Source organism: Macrotis lagotis, chromosome 1 (genome assembly GCF_037893015.1).
Source record: "Macrotis lagotis isolate mMagLag1 chromosome 1, bilby.v1.9.chrom.fasta, whole genome shotgun sequence".
In the NCBI taxonomy this organism is placed as follows: domain Eukaryota; kingdom Metazoa; phylum Chordata; class Mammalia; order Peramelemorphia; family Peramelidae; genus Macrotis; species Macrotis lagotis.
In genome coordinates, this window is record NC_133658.1 from 625527180 (window position 1) to 625540495 (window position 13316).

The following is a 13316-nucleotide window of genomic DNA, read 5'->3' on the forward strand; positions in this document are numbered from 1 at the left end:
TTTTCAACAAAAGAATTTTGTCATATGAAATAGAACAGATATATTATCCCCATTTGATAAAAGAAAGAATTGAGATAAGGAGAGTTTAAGTGGAATGACTGTGAAATCACAACAAACGAATTTGGCAATGACAAACACAGGTTTCCTAGCTTCTAGTCCAGCACTTTTTAAATTAAATCTTCTATTATTGAGCTATAACTTAAAAATTATCTGAAGCATAGAGTAATTCCATAACTCATCCATGGACCCATGGTAATACATGTCAGAAAAGGAGTTTAAGCCTAAGTCTACCATTTATCCCTAGACCACACAGCTAAATCATATTGTTAACCAAAGCCTCTTGTTTTCCAAGCTCACAGCTCTAAATACAGAAGCCAGAGGAAGCAAACAGTGATAGAGATTCTCTTAGATCCTTTCCTCCTTTTTGGAACCACATTTGGCTCAAGAAGATGTATTCTGAGTACACTCAGCTGGAAAACACTTTCACAAAAATGTGGAAAGAGCTGTTTCAGCATCTTTCAAGCTTCCTGTTGTTCTTACTCCCTTCCTCTTAATTGCTCACTGAGAGCCTCTTCACTGTGAACAGTCAAGGGGAACAGAACCAAAGTCCATGCGAAAGAAGTGAGATTTTTTTTTCAAACCTGAGGATTTAAATGAAGAAAAACTGAATTTCCTGAATCATTTGGAAAGTGCAGGCTAATGTAAGCATTCCACCTGGAGATGCCCATTCAAGTAATTACCATATCTAAAGGCCCCACCCGGGACAGGAGATCACCAGCAAGACAGTAGCCATTAGCAGCATATTAAATTAAGTACTCAGTCTAAGATCCACACATTCACCAACTCAATTGTACATTACTGGCTCCACATGGACTTCACTTAACTGGAATCCTGGAGAGAAAGCAGCATCTTGATTTCAACTAAATTGCAGTAGGAAAAGATGAAAAGGGGAATAGAAAGGTAAATGTTTTTCCTCACAGTTCATCCAAAGCTACATGGCATACTTTGAATTCGAATGATCCGAATAGTACAGTCAGCAAGCAGATTGTTTTACAGAGCATTTTTTCCTAGGGTGCAATGGAGAGGAAAGAGACAGAGTAGGGGCAGGATGAAAATTAGTTACCTGGGTTTAGCTCTTTCCCTATTAAAATGTAAATGCCATTAATTCTCAATTATCCATGGATTGTTGAGCAATCCTTTTTAAGAATAGATTTTCATTGATATCTTTTGCTTTAATATCAGCTAGATTTCCCCCATATCATTCTCCTTTCCACCTTCCAAATATCCATCTCTTGTAACAAAAAGAAATTGTCTTTTTTTTATAAAGAGGAAAAAAAGAAAAAATAATCCAGAAAATAATCCACCACTGGGAAATTCCCTCTCCCTAATACAAATTGATAACTCATCTATAACCTATAATTTTAGAGTATTGCCTCTGATACTGAGAGATTAAGTGACTCTCCCATAGAGTATAAGCTCTTTAAGGACTAGGACTGTTTTTCCTCTTCTTGTATTCCCAGATCTTGGTACAGTGTTTTGGTACATTATAGGTGCTTAATAAATATTTATTGAATTGAATTGATCACCCAGTAAGAAACTTCTCATATTTAAGTAAGATTTGAACCTGGGTTTTCCTAAATCTAAGCCTGGCCCTCCATAATTTATCCCAGGCTACCTCTCTCTTCATCAGTGGTCTTTAGTATTTATTTTTTATTGTCATGATTCAGTTTCTTCCTGTGACCCTCTCATGATACACAGAGTAATTGATATTTAATCAAGCCATTGATAGTGTTTTTTCTCTCCTATATTTCTTATACTTGGAATCATAGTTCCAGAGATGCAGTCTTTGGAGAATATATGGCAAAAGTACTCATTTTTTTCATGCCTTGGACTTTGCAGTAACTTTTTAGTTAGTCTCTCTGACTCAAGTCTCCTCATTAATCATTAAATGACTGAACCTGAAGCTCAGGATTAATCAGGGCAGGATTGCATGGAATCTTAGACCCAATAACTATTTTTCAAATTCAGTATCTCTTATTCTTTTTTTTTAATTTTATTTAAGGCAATGGAGTTAAATAACTTGCCCAGGTCACACAGCTAGGTAATTATTGAGTGTCTGAAGTCTGATTTGAACTCAGGTCCTCATGACTCCAGGGCTGCTGCTCTATCTACTTCACCACATAGGTGTCCCCAAATTCAATTTCTCTATAGGTGGTAACAAATTAAAGAACATCAGAAATATGCTATCTAATAATATTTGACAATGAATAGAGATAGCTTTGATCTGGATGGCAAAAGCTCGACTTTTTTTCATTTTTTGCTTATAGCATACACAAGCCTACAAGTTTCTGGAGCAAAGATTATTCTGTATTGTTCCTAGAATTTACAATCAGTGATATTGTTGAATGGCAATTTCAGATGAGACATTGCCTATCAGAAATAATTCTGTGCCTTAATTCTGCCATCCAAATTGGAATAATGGGAACTCATGAGACTCTGATGCCCAAGCCATATGGCATGTTGGTTGTTAATTTTTTTTGGTGATACTAAATAATAGATTAGAATTCAAAAGAAATGACTCAGAGGATGGTTAACTCTAGATGGGTCAAATGAGGGTACTGAGAATGGATGAAGTTCTCTATTGACACCTCATGAATTTGTTTCCACAGCTGGCTGACTTACATGTTATCAGTAGGGCAAGCAAAACCAGTCTACACAAGCTAAATGGCCAAGAACAGATGAAAAGAGAGCTAATAATACTGTAATTAGGAATAATGCCAAAGCAGAACCTACAGATGTCCTAGTATAAAAGGAGAAGCCAAAGAAAAGATTGTAACTTTCATGAAACATTGACTGAGTGTGGCTAGTTTCAAAATGACATAGTTTCAAACACTAGAGGGGGAAAAGTAAACTTCAGGTCACACAACTGACAGGGGTGTTGACTTAGCCAAACATTAATATTATTTCCCTTCATTCCTACAGGCCAAACTGGAATAATTGTATGTATTAAAAAAGTTGCTAGAGCCATAACATTTTAGAAATACTATATGGATGTTGTAGAGCATCAAGATGGAAGATAGGGAGCAAAAGACAAAGAATGCTAGTACTAAGATTTCTTATTTTGGACATTTACACATACAGAGGTTCTGCCCAAAATGAAATAGTAAATGGCAGCCTGAGTGATAACTCATTCAAAGATAATAGTAATTTTTTAAAATGAGAATACATCATTTAGTGATTCTATCTTTAGGCCCTATCCTATCCTCACTACCCCCCCCCAATAGGTTATATTCATTTATTTTGAGAGTTTTTTTGCAAGTCAATGGGGTTAAGTGACTTGTCCAAGGTTATACCAGTAATTATTAAGTATATGGATTTGAACTCAAGTCCTCCTAACTCCAGAGCAGGTGCTCTACCCACTGCACCACCTAGTTGCTCCCCTCCACCCCAATAAGTTATATCTTCTCCCCACATATTTTTCCAAAAATATTTTAACTAACTTGAGGCATATACCATGCCCTGGAGTATCTAATCCTTTCATCTCTAGGACTTTCTCCATGGGGTTCTGATATCCTGATTGGTGATTACTCCTCCTGACCCATTAATTCAAGAAATCCTCAATCATGATTCATTCTTTGATCATCTCCTCAGCCATCTCGCCATGTGCCTTGTCATCATGCACCCTACTTCATTGGGGAGAATTTTGAACCCTATTCCCTTTCGCTTCTAAATCCATATTGGAATCATGATCAAATCAACTCTGTCATTGTTCATAGATGAAGAGTGCTAGTCAACCCGCCCCTCATTTACCTCATGAATCCACTCTCCTTCCCAGAAATGTTCAGGATCAAAGTAATCCTCCCTGGCCACCATAATCCTATATATGTTGTCTCATACATTAAAATATAAGCTCTTTAGGGGAAGCTAGGTGGTGCAGTGGATCAAGCACCGGCCCAAGAGTCAGGAGTACCTGGGTTCAAATCCGATCTCAGACACTTAATAATTACCTAGCCGTGTCCCATTTGCCTTGCAAAAAAAAATAAATAAGCTCTTTAAGGATAGAGACTAACTTTGGTTTTGAAATTATACATTTAATATAGTGCTTGGTATACAATATATCTTCAGTAAATTCTATTCTATTCATTCATTTATGCCCTAGGAAAGACAAAGAAGAAATTAGATAGCTCATGACTGGATTTGTTTGTATAATAGAAATATGTGATTTTGGAGAACTTTGTAACTTTTCAAAACACCCTCACATTTATTATCTTAAAGGATAGTCATCATTATTCCCATTTTGTAGATGAAAAAATTGGCATACAGAGAAGAGAGGTATCACAAGGTCACAAGATTTAAGATTATCACCAAAGTTTCTAGATTTTTACCCCCTTTCTCTTATTACTACATTTCATTGCTTCAAAACCATTTGAACTCCTGATTGCTTGTTAGAAGAAGGCAGGCCTCTTGTGGGAATTTTACACAAAATATATTTTGAAGAGGCAGGAAAGTTTGAGGGACCTGGGCCACGAGAGCCACCCTTGCTAATATAAAGAGGCCCTAACAAGCAGAAAACAGTGAAAAGGGGAGCAGTTAGGATCCAAAGATAAACTTTTCCTATTTCACAATCTTTCCCAAGGCCATTTATATTTGAAACTCTTCAATATGCTGACTCAAAAGTACAGTGTTAGGATGAGAACTACCTATGGTATTTAAGTCTCTAAGGGAGCAAAACAAGAACAAAAAGCAAAATCAGAATCCTAAAAAGAGTAACCTTGAAATAATTGTTTCAGTATAAGGAATTTGAGACAGGATAAAATTCAGATCATAATATTTTTCAAACTCTTCTCAATTTACTCGCATATATTATCAACATAATGTCTTGTATTACAATCACCCAAAGTTCCAAACAGTGAAGAGTTGACCTAAAGTTAACTAGATAGTCTGGTGACAAAAGTGCTGTGTCTGGAAATCAGGAAGATCTAAGTTCTTAACTGGCCTTAGATATTCACTAGTTGTAAGACCTTGAACAAGACACTTGTCCTCTGTCTCAGTTTTTTCAACTACAAAATGGGTATAATAATACCACCTATCTTCCAAGGTGGCAATGAGGATCAAATGGGATAACCTTTATAAGTGCTTTGCAGAATTCTATATCAATGCTAGCTATTGTTATTGTTGCTGTTGTTATTATTATCTACAGGTGGAACCCTAAGAAATGTCGAATCTAGATAACACTTAAAGTGGCTTCTCTTCCTTACAAAGACAATTTTCTAACCACATGATTGCAATGTGAAAGTTCATACTTGTACGTAGAAATCTTCATCAAAATACTTTAATGCGGCATCCATATGCAGGAGAGAAGACACTGAACATTCTCTTTTTTTTCCTTCCTATCCTTTATTTTTATTTTTTAATCTTTTTTAAATTTATTTTTATTAAAGATATTATTTGAGCTTTACAATTTTCCCCCAATCTTGCTTCCCTCCCCCCTCCCCCCCCCACACAAAGCACTCTGTCAGTCTTTACTTTGTTTCCATGTTGTACCTTGATCAAAATTGGGTGTGATGAGAGAGAAATCATATCCTTAAAGAGAAGAGAAGTCTAAGAGGTAACAAGATCAGACAATAAGCTATCTGCTTTTTTTTTTTTCTAAATTAAAGGGAATAGTCCTTGTACTTTGTTCAAACTCCAAAGCTCCTTATCTGGATACAGATGGTACTCTCCTTTGCAGACAGCCCAAATTTGTTACCAATTGTTGCACTGATGGAATGAGCAAGTCCTAAAATGTTGAACATCACTCCAATGTTGCTGTTAGCATATACAGTGTTTTTCTGGTTCTGCTTATCTCACTCAGCATCAGTTCACTCGAATCCCTCCAGGCTTCCCTGAAATCCTGTCCCTCCTGGTTTCTAATAGAACAATAGTGTTCCATGACATACATATACCACAGTTTGCTAAGCCATTCCTCAATTGAAGGACATTTACTGGATTTCCAATTCTTTGCCCCCATAAATGGATGCTATAAATATTTTTGTACAAGTAATGTTTTTACCCTTTTTCCTCATCTCTTCAGGGTATAGTCCCAATAGTGGTATTGCTGGGTCAAAGGGTATGTACATTTTTGTTGCCCTTTGGGCATAGTTCCAAATAGCTCTCCAGAAGGGTTGGATGAGTTCACAGCTCCACCAACAGTGTAATAGTGTCCCAGATTTCCCACATCCCTTCCAACAATGATCATTATCCTTCCTGGTCATACTGGCCAATCTGAGAGGTGTGAGGTGATACCTCAAAGAAGCTTTAATTTGTATTTCTCTAATAATTAATGATTTAGAGCATTTTTTTCATATGGCTAAGGATTACTTTGATCTCCTCATCTGTAAATTGCCTTTGCATATCCTTTGACCATTTGTCAATTAGGGAATGGGTTTTTGTTTTAAAAATATGACTCAGTTCTCTGCATATTTTAGAAATGAGTCCTTTGTCAGAATCATTAGTTGTAAAGATTGTTTCCCAATTTACTACATTTCTTTTGATCTTGGTTACATTGGTTTTATCTGTACAAAAGCTTTTTTTTAATTTAATGTAATCGAAATCATCTAATTGGTTTTTGGTGATGTTCTCCAACTCTTCCTTAGTCAAAAACTGGTTCCCTTTCCATAGATCTGACAGGTAGACTACTTGATCTTCTAGTTTGCTTATAGTATTGTTTTTTATGTCTATGTCAGGATCAAAGTAATCCTCCCTGGCCACCATAATCCTATATATGTTGTCTCATACATTAAAATATAAGCTCTTTAGGATCTTATTTGGATCTTATCTTGGTAAAGGGTGTGAGGTGTTGGTCTAATCGAAGTTTCTTCCATACTAACTTCCAATTGTCCCAGCAATTTTTATCAAAGAGGGAGTTTTTATCAGCAGATTACTCTAATCATCTCCTGCTTTTACACCTAGTCTATTCCACTGGTCCACCACTCTATTTCTTAGACAATACCAAACAGTTTTGGTGACTGATGCTTTATAATATAATTTTAGATCAGGTAGGGCTAAGCCACCTTCTTTTGCTCATTTTTTTCATTAAGCTCCTGGTAATTCTTGACTTTTTATTTCTCCATATGAATTTACTTACAATTTTTTCTAACTCATTAAAGTAATTTTTTGGAATTTTGATTGGTAGGGCACTAAACAGATAGTTTAATTTTGGTAGAATTGTCATTTTTATTATATTAGCTCTACCTATCCATGAGCAGTTGATATTTGCCCAGTTATTTAAATCTAATTTAATTTGTGTGAGAAGTGTTTTATAATTGTTTTAAAAAAATTCTGAGTCTGTCTTGGCAAGCAGACTCCCAAATATTTTATATTGTCTGACGTTACTTTGAATGGGATTTCTCTTTCTAGCTCTTCCTGCTGTTTCTTGCTAGACATATATAGAAAAGTTGAGGATTTATGAGGGTTTATTTTATAACCTGCAAGTTGGGTAAAATTGCTAATTGTTTCCAGTAGTTTTTTAGATGATTTCTTGTTTTTCTCTAGGTAGACCATCATGTCATCTGCAAAGAGTGAGAGTTTTGTCTCTTCCTTCCCAATTCTAATTCCTTTAATTTCTTTTTCTTCTCTAATTGCTGATGCTAACATTTCTAATACAATATTGAATAGTAGTGGTGATAATGGGCACCCTTGTTTCACCCCTGATCTTATTGGGAATGCCTCTAGCCTCTCCCCATTGAATATAATGCTTGTTGATGGTTTCAGGTAGATACTGCTAATTATTTTAAGGAACAGTCCATTTATTCCTACACTCTCTAGTGTTTTTAATAGGAATGGATGCTGTATTTTGTCAAAAGCTTTTTCAGCATCTATTGATATGATCGTATGATTTCTGATAGGTTTGTTGTTGACATAATTGAGTATACTAAGTTTTCCTAATATTGAATCCCTGCATTCCTGGAATAAATCCTACTTAATCATAATGTATTGTCCTAGGGATGACTTGTAATCATTTTGCTAAGATTTTATTTAGGATTTTTGCATCGATATTCATCAGGGAATTAGGTCTATAATTTTCTTTCTCTGTTTTAACTCTTCCTGGTTTAGGTAACAGTACCATATTGGTTTCATAGAAGGAGTTAGGCAGAGTTCCATCTTTCCCTATTTTTCAAAAGAGTTTATATAGGATTAGAACCAATTGTTCCTTAAATGTTTGGTAGAATTCACTTGTGAATCCATCAGGCCCTGGAGATTTTTTTTAAGGGAGTTCAGTAATGGCTTGTTGAATTTCTTTTTCTGAGATATATTTGTTTAGGTATTTAATCTCTTCTTGATTTAACCTGGGCAACTTATATTTTTGTAAATATTCATCCATTTCACTTAGATTATCAAATTTATTGGCATAGAGTTGGGCAAAATAATTTCGAATTATTACTTTAATTTCCTCCTCATTGGTGGTGAGTTCACCTTTTTAATTAATGATACTAGCAATTTGGTTTTCTTCTTTCCTTTTTTTTAATTAAATTGACCAGAGGTTTATCAATTTTATTGTTTTTTTCATAATACCAACTTTTGGTTTTATTTATTAATTCAATAGGTTTTTTTGCTTTCAATTGTATTAATTTCTCCTTTAATTTTTAGATTTTCTAATTTGGTATTTAATTGGGTATTTTTTATTTGTTCTTTCTCTATTTTTTTTAGTTGCATGTTTAGTTCATTGATTTCCTCTTTCTCCAATTTATTCATATAAGCATTTAGAGCTAAAATTTATCCCCTGAGAGTTGCTTTGAATGAATCTCATAGGTTCTGATATGTTGTTTCATTATTATAATTATCTAGGATAAAATGGTTAATTCTTTCTATAATTTGATTTTTGGTCTACTCATTTTTTAAAATGAGGTTATTCAGTTTCCTATTTGTTCTGGGTCTATGTCTCCTTGGCATAGTATTGCATATGACTTTTATTGCATTATGATCTGAGAAAGATGTTTTCACTATTTCTGCCTTTCTGCAGTTGATCACTAGGTTTTTATGTCCTAGTACATGGTCAATTTTTGTATAAGTTCCATGTACTGCAGAGAAAAAGGTATATTCCTTTCTATCCCCATTCAGTTTCCTCCATAAGTCTACCATATCTAATTTTTCTAAAAATCTATTTACTTCCCTAATTTCTTTCTTCTTTGTTTTATGATTCAATTTATCTAGATCTCATAACGGGAGGTTGAGGTCTCCCACTAGAAGAGTTTTGCTGTCTATGTCTTCCTGTAGTTTTTTCAGCTTCTCCTCTAAGAATTTGGGTGCTGTCCCACTGGGTGCATATATATTCAATATTGAAATGACTTTATTATCTATGGTACCTTTTAGGAGGTTAAAATTTCCCTCATTATCTCTTTTAACACTATCTATTTTTGCTGCTGCTTTGTCTAAGATAAGGATTGCTACCCCTGCTTTTTTTACTTCAGCTGAAGCAAAATATATTTTGCTCCAACCTTTTACCTTTACTCTATATGTATCTCTCTGCTTCAAATGGGTTTCTTGTAAGCAGCATATTGTAGGATTCTGGTTTTTAATCCACTCTGCTATTTGCTTACATTTTAAGGGAGAGTTCATCCCATTCACATTCAAGGTTATGATTACTAATTCTTTATTGCCCTCTGTGCTATCTTCCCTCTGTATTTTCCCCCTTTTATCCATATTCCCCAGTCTTTTGCTTCTGAAAACCACCCCCTTCAGTGTGTTTGCCTTCCTATATCACATCCTCCCCTTTCTTTCCCCTTTCCCTTTTTCCCTGTTCCCTTCCCTTCCTTTTGTTATTTCCCCTTATTTCCCCCACTCCCCTTCCCTTTCTCTGTCCCCCCTCCCCTTTTCCCCTTTTAATACTTGAAAGGTTAGATGTTTTATAAGTTAACTGAGTATGTGTAGGTTGACTTTAAGCCAAGTCTGATGAGAAGAAGATTCAGGTGTTTCTCCTCTGCTCCCTTCTTTCCCACTATTACCATAGGTTTTTTTGTACCTCTTAGTGTAATGAGATTTACCCCATTCAATCCCCTCCCTCCTCCCATCTCTTTCCTGTCCCCCTTTTTAGGGAGGTAGTGTTTTTTTTAGATCATTCTATCTAAGTCATAGAAAATTCTGAGTGTCTGTCCCTTCTAGTTCTGTATATTCTATCAAATAGAGTCAAAATTCCTGAGAGTTATTAGAGTCTTTCTCCCAAGTGGGGTTAAAGCCATTTACATCCCATTAGATAGTAGTCTCATGGATAGGTCATGAATTTCCATCATTTCTGGCTAGGTATATTTTCTCTGTAAGAGTTACATTTCTCAAGGTTTATGAGAATCTTTTGTTTTACCCCCATGCTGGGATATACCCAGTTTCAACTTACTGGATTGCATTTTTTTCTTTTTACTGCCCCCCACTTTTTTTTACCTTTTCATGTGTTTCTTGAACCTCCTGTTTGATGTACATATTTTCTGTTTAGCTCTGGTCTTTTCATCAGAAATTTTTGGAATTATTCCATTTCATTAAATGTCCATCTTTTTCCCTGGAAGAGAAGGCTCAGCTTTGCAGGAAAGTAGATTCTTGGCTGTATTCCAAGCTCCCATGCTCTTCAAAATATCTTGTTCCAGGCCCTTCAATCCCTTAAAGTGGATGCAGCCATGTCCTGTCTGATCCTTACTGTGGCTCCTTGATAATTAAATTGTTTCTTTCTGGCCGCTTGCAGGATTTTCTCTTTTATCTGATAGTTCTGGAGTTTGGCCACAACATTTCTTGGTGTTTTCATTTTAGGATCTTTTTCTGGTGGGGATCGATGTACTCTTTCAATAACTAATTTGCCCTCCGATTCCATGATTTCAGGGCAGTTTTCCATCACTAGATCCTGTAATATTAAGTCCAGGTTTTTTTTCTCTTCAATGTTTTCAGGAAGTCCTATAATTTTCAGGTTGCCTCTCCTCGATCTATTCTCAAGGTCAGTGATTTTGTTGATGCGGTATTTTACATTTGCTTCTATTTTTTCTATTTTTTTATTTTGTTTAACTGACTCTTGCTGTCTGATGGAGTCATTAGTTTCTGTAGACTCCATTATTTTTTTGGGGGGGAGTTTTCTTCATTAACCTTTTGCAACTCCTTTTCCAATTGGTCAATTCTACTTTTGAAAGAGTTTTCCATTTGACCAATTGAGGTTTGGAGGGAATTAATTTCTTTTTACATTTCCTCATTTGAGGATCTGAGAGAATTATTCTCATTTTGTAATTGTCCAATTGATGATCTGAGAGATTTATTCTCCTTTTGTGTTTGTCCAATTGTACTTTCTAAGGTTTTGTATTCTTGTTGCAAGGTATCAATTTTCTCTCCCAAATTTTTAAGCTCTTTCTTTATTTCTTCAAGGAAGTCTTTCTTTTCTGGAGACCAGATTCTATTCTCCTCAGAGGTTCCAGGTCTCTCTGAATTGGGGTCTTTCCCTTCTAGGAATTTTTCTATGGATCCACCTTTCCGCTGACCCTTCTTCATTATGCTAAGACCTTGAGTTGGTGAGGGGGAGGGGCTGGTTCACCTGGGCTTGGGATCGCTAAAGGCTTTACTGAGTGCAGTTTCTCTGGATGGCCAGTAGGAGGTGCTGGTTGCCCTTTCTGGAGTGTCTGTGACCTTGGTTGAGAGGCCTTCTCCCTTTGCCCGAAGGAAGGAGTTGTAGCTATTGAATTCTTTTGCCTTCAATCAATGGTGGGCTTTACACTGGCCTGAGGTCATTCCTCAGCTGGGCTGGTTCTTCTGCTCACACACCTGGGTCTGAGGCAGAAGTAGTTTGTATTTGTTTGTTTGGGAAGGGGCCTCTGTGGAATGGAAGCGTGGACTCAGAGTTTCTCAGACCCAAGGAGCCTAGGGATGGTGTCTGCAGCTTTCCTGCACCAGAACTCTCCCCCCAGCCTGGTCCCCGAGCTCCAGGGGGACAGCACCAACACCAGCACCTCTGCTTCCCCGTGGACCTAAGCCCCTCTCATCCAGCCCCACCACTGATCCAGCAGGTTCAGCTCTCCGGCCCTCAGACTCCCGGTTCCAATTCAGCTGTTAATCTGGCTGATCCGGGGCTGATCCTCCCTCTGAGCCCAGACTCATCTGACTGAATTCCCCCAAAGCTGCTGCAGGAGACAAATCCTGAGGTAGATGTTCTTTCTCCTGGCTTTTCTTTCTGGGTTTTGTGGGTCGGATTTCTTTTAAGAGGTTTGTTTCATGTGATAGATAGGGAAGAGATCAGGAGACTTTTAAACTGTGCCTGTCTTCCCTCCACCATCTTGGCTGGAAATGGCACTGAACATTCTTGTCCACCACCACAGGGTCCAAAAGAGTCCTTTGACAGCTTGGCCAGTCTATTCTGAAGAATGCCACATGACCTTTAAGGAATAGGCTGATGTCAAATAATCAGTCAACAAGGATCAATCAATAACCATGCTGTAAGTACTCTAATAGAAGCTAGTGATACAAATGAAAAGAATGAATCAATCCCTACTCACAAGGAATTTATCTTCTAATATAGGTAATAAAAAAAGTTGTGACATACTGAATAAATACAAGGAGGGAAGGTAGGTATAACAGGAAAGATTTTATGAAGAAGGAATTGTTTGAACTGCTTCATGAAGAAAGAGAGGGTGAAAATGAGACTCATTTGTAGTCTTTAAAAAAATGTGGAACTCATAAGAATCAAGGAGTGAAGGAATTTTACAAGGTAGGTGCAAATAGGAAAGAAAAAAAGCAATTTTTGAAGAAAGGTAAAGGGGTACCAGGAGGTTCTGAGAGCATCTCTCAGGATCATCTGTGATAGACCTTTCAGAATTTCTTTCATCTCCAAAGTTTGATCTCCTCATGGCTTTTAGAAAGTGCAGTGTTTGTTTCTAAACAGAGAAGAGGTGCAGTGATTCCAATTTCCTTTCAACTTAACCTTTTCCTTTGGGGAATTGACTCTGTGCTGTTTCTATCATCTGCTTCCATAATCCTCTAGGAACCTAGGTAAAAACTAATTTACTGTCTTTCATTTTCTCTGCTTACCAAACAATGTTCTCTCTTTTTTCCTTACAGTTCTATACATCAGTTTATAAGGATGAAGTAAGATGATGTGCTTCCCTTCTTTTTTGAAAGACATCTTGCTATTCTTCTGGTAAGATTGAAGCTAATATGCATCCTCTTAGATCTTAGTGTGTTGTTTTCCCATATGCTTTCTCGGTTTTGCAGTGGAAAAATGTTTTAAAATGAAAAGAAGGCAAGAGATTCTATCAAAATGATTCTGAGTCTCAGAAGTAGAAAAATCAACTATCTTGAAGTGGATTTGTTTACTAGGG

At 36.5% G+C, this 13316-nt stretch overlaps 1 long non-coding RNA gene across 1 annotated transcript in view; it reads left to right on the plus strand.

Annotated features, from left to right (window-relative positions):
• The first annotated feature begins 714 nt into the window (after window positions 1-714).
• The window catches only part of LOC141522089 (uncharacterized), a 188351-nt gene continuing 175749 nt past the window's right edge, over window positions 715-13316 (plus strand). Inside the window, exons 1-2 of the long non-coding RNA XR_012478126.1 lie at window positions 715-960; window positions 13057-13135. This is a non-coding gene — a long non-coding RNA (uncharacterized LOC141522089). The remainder of the gene's footprint in view (window positions 961-13056; window positions 13136-13316) is intronic.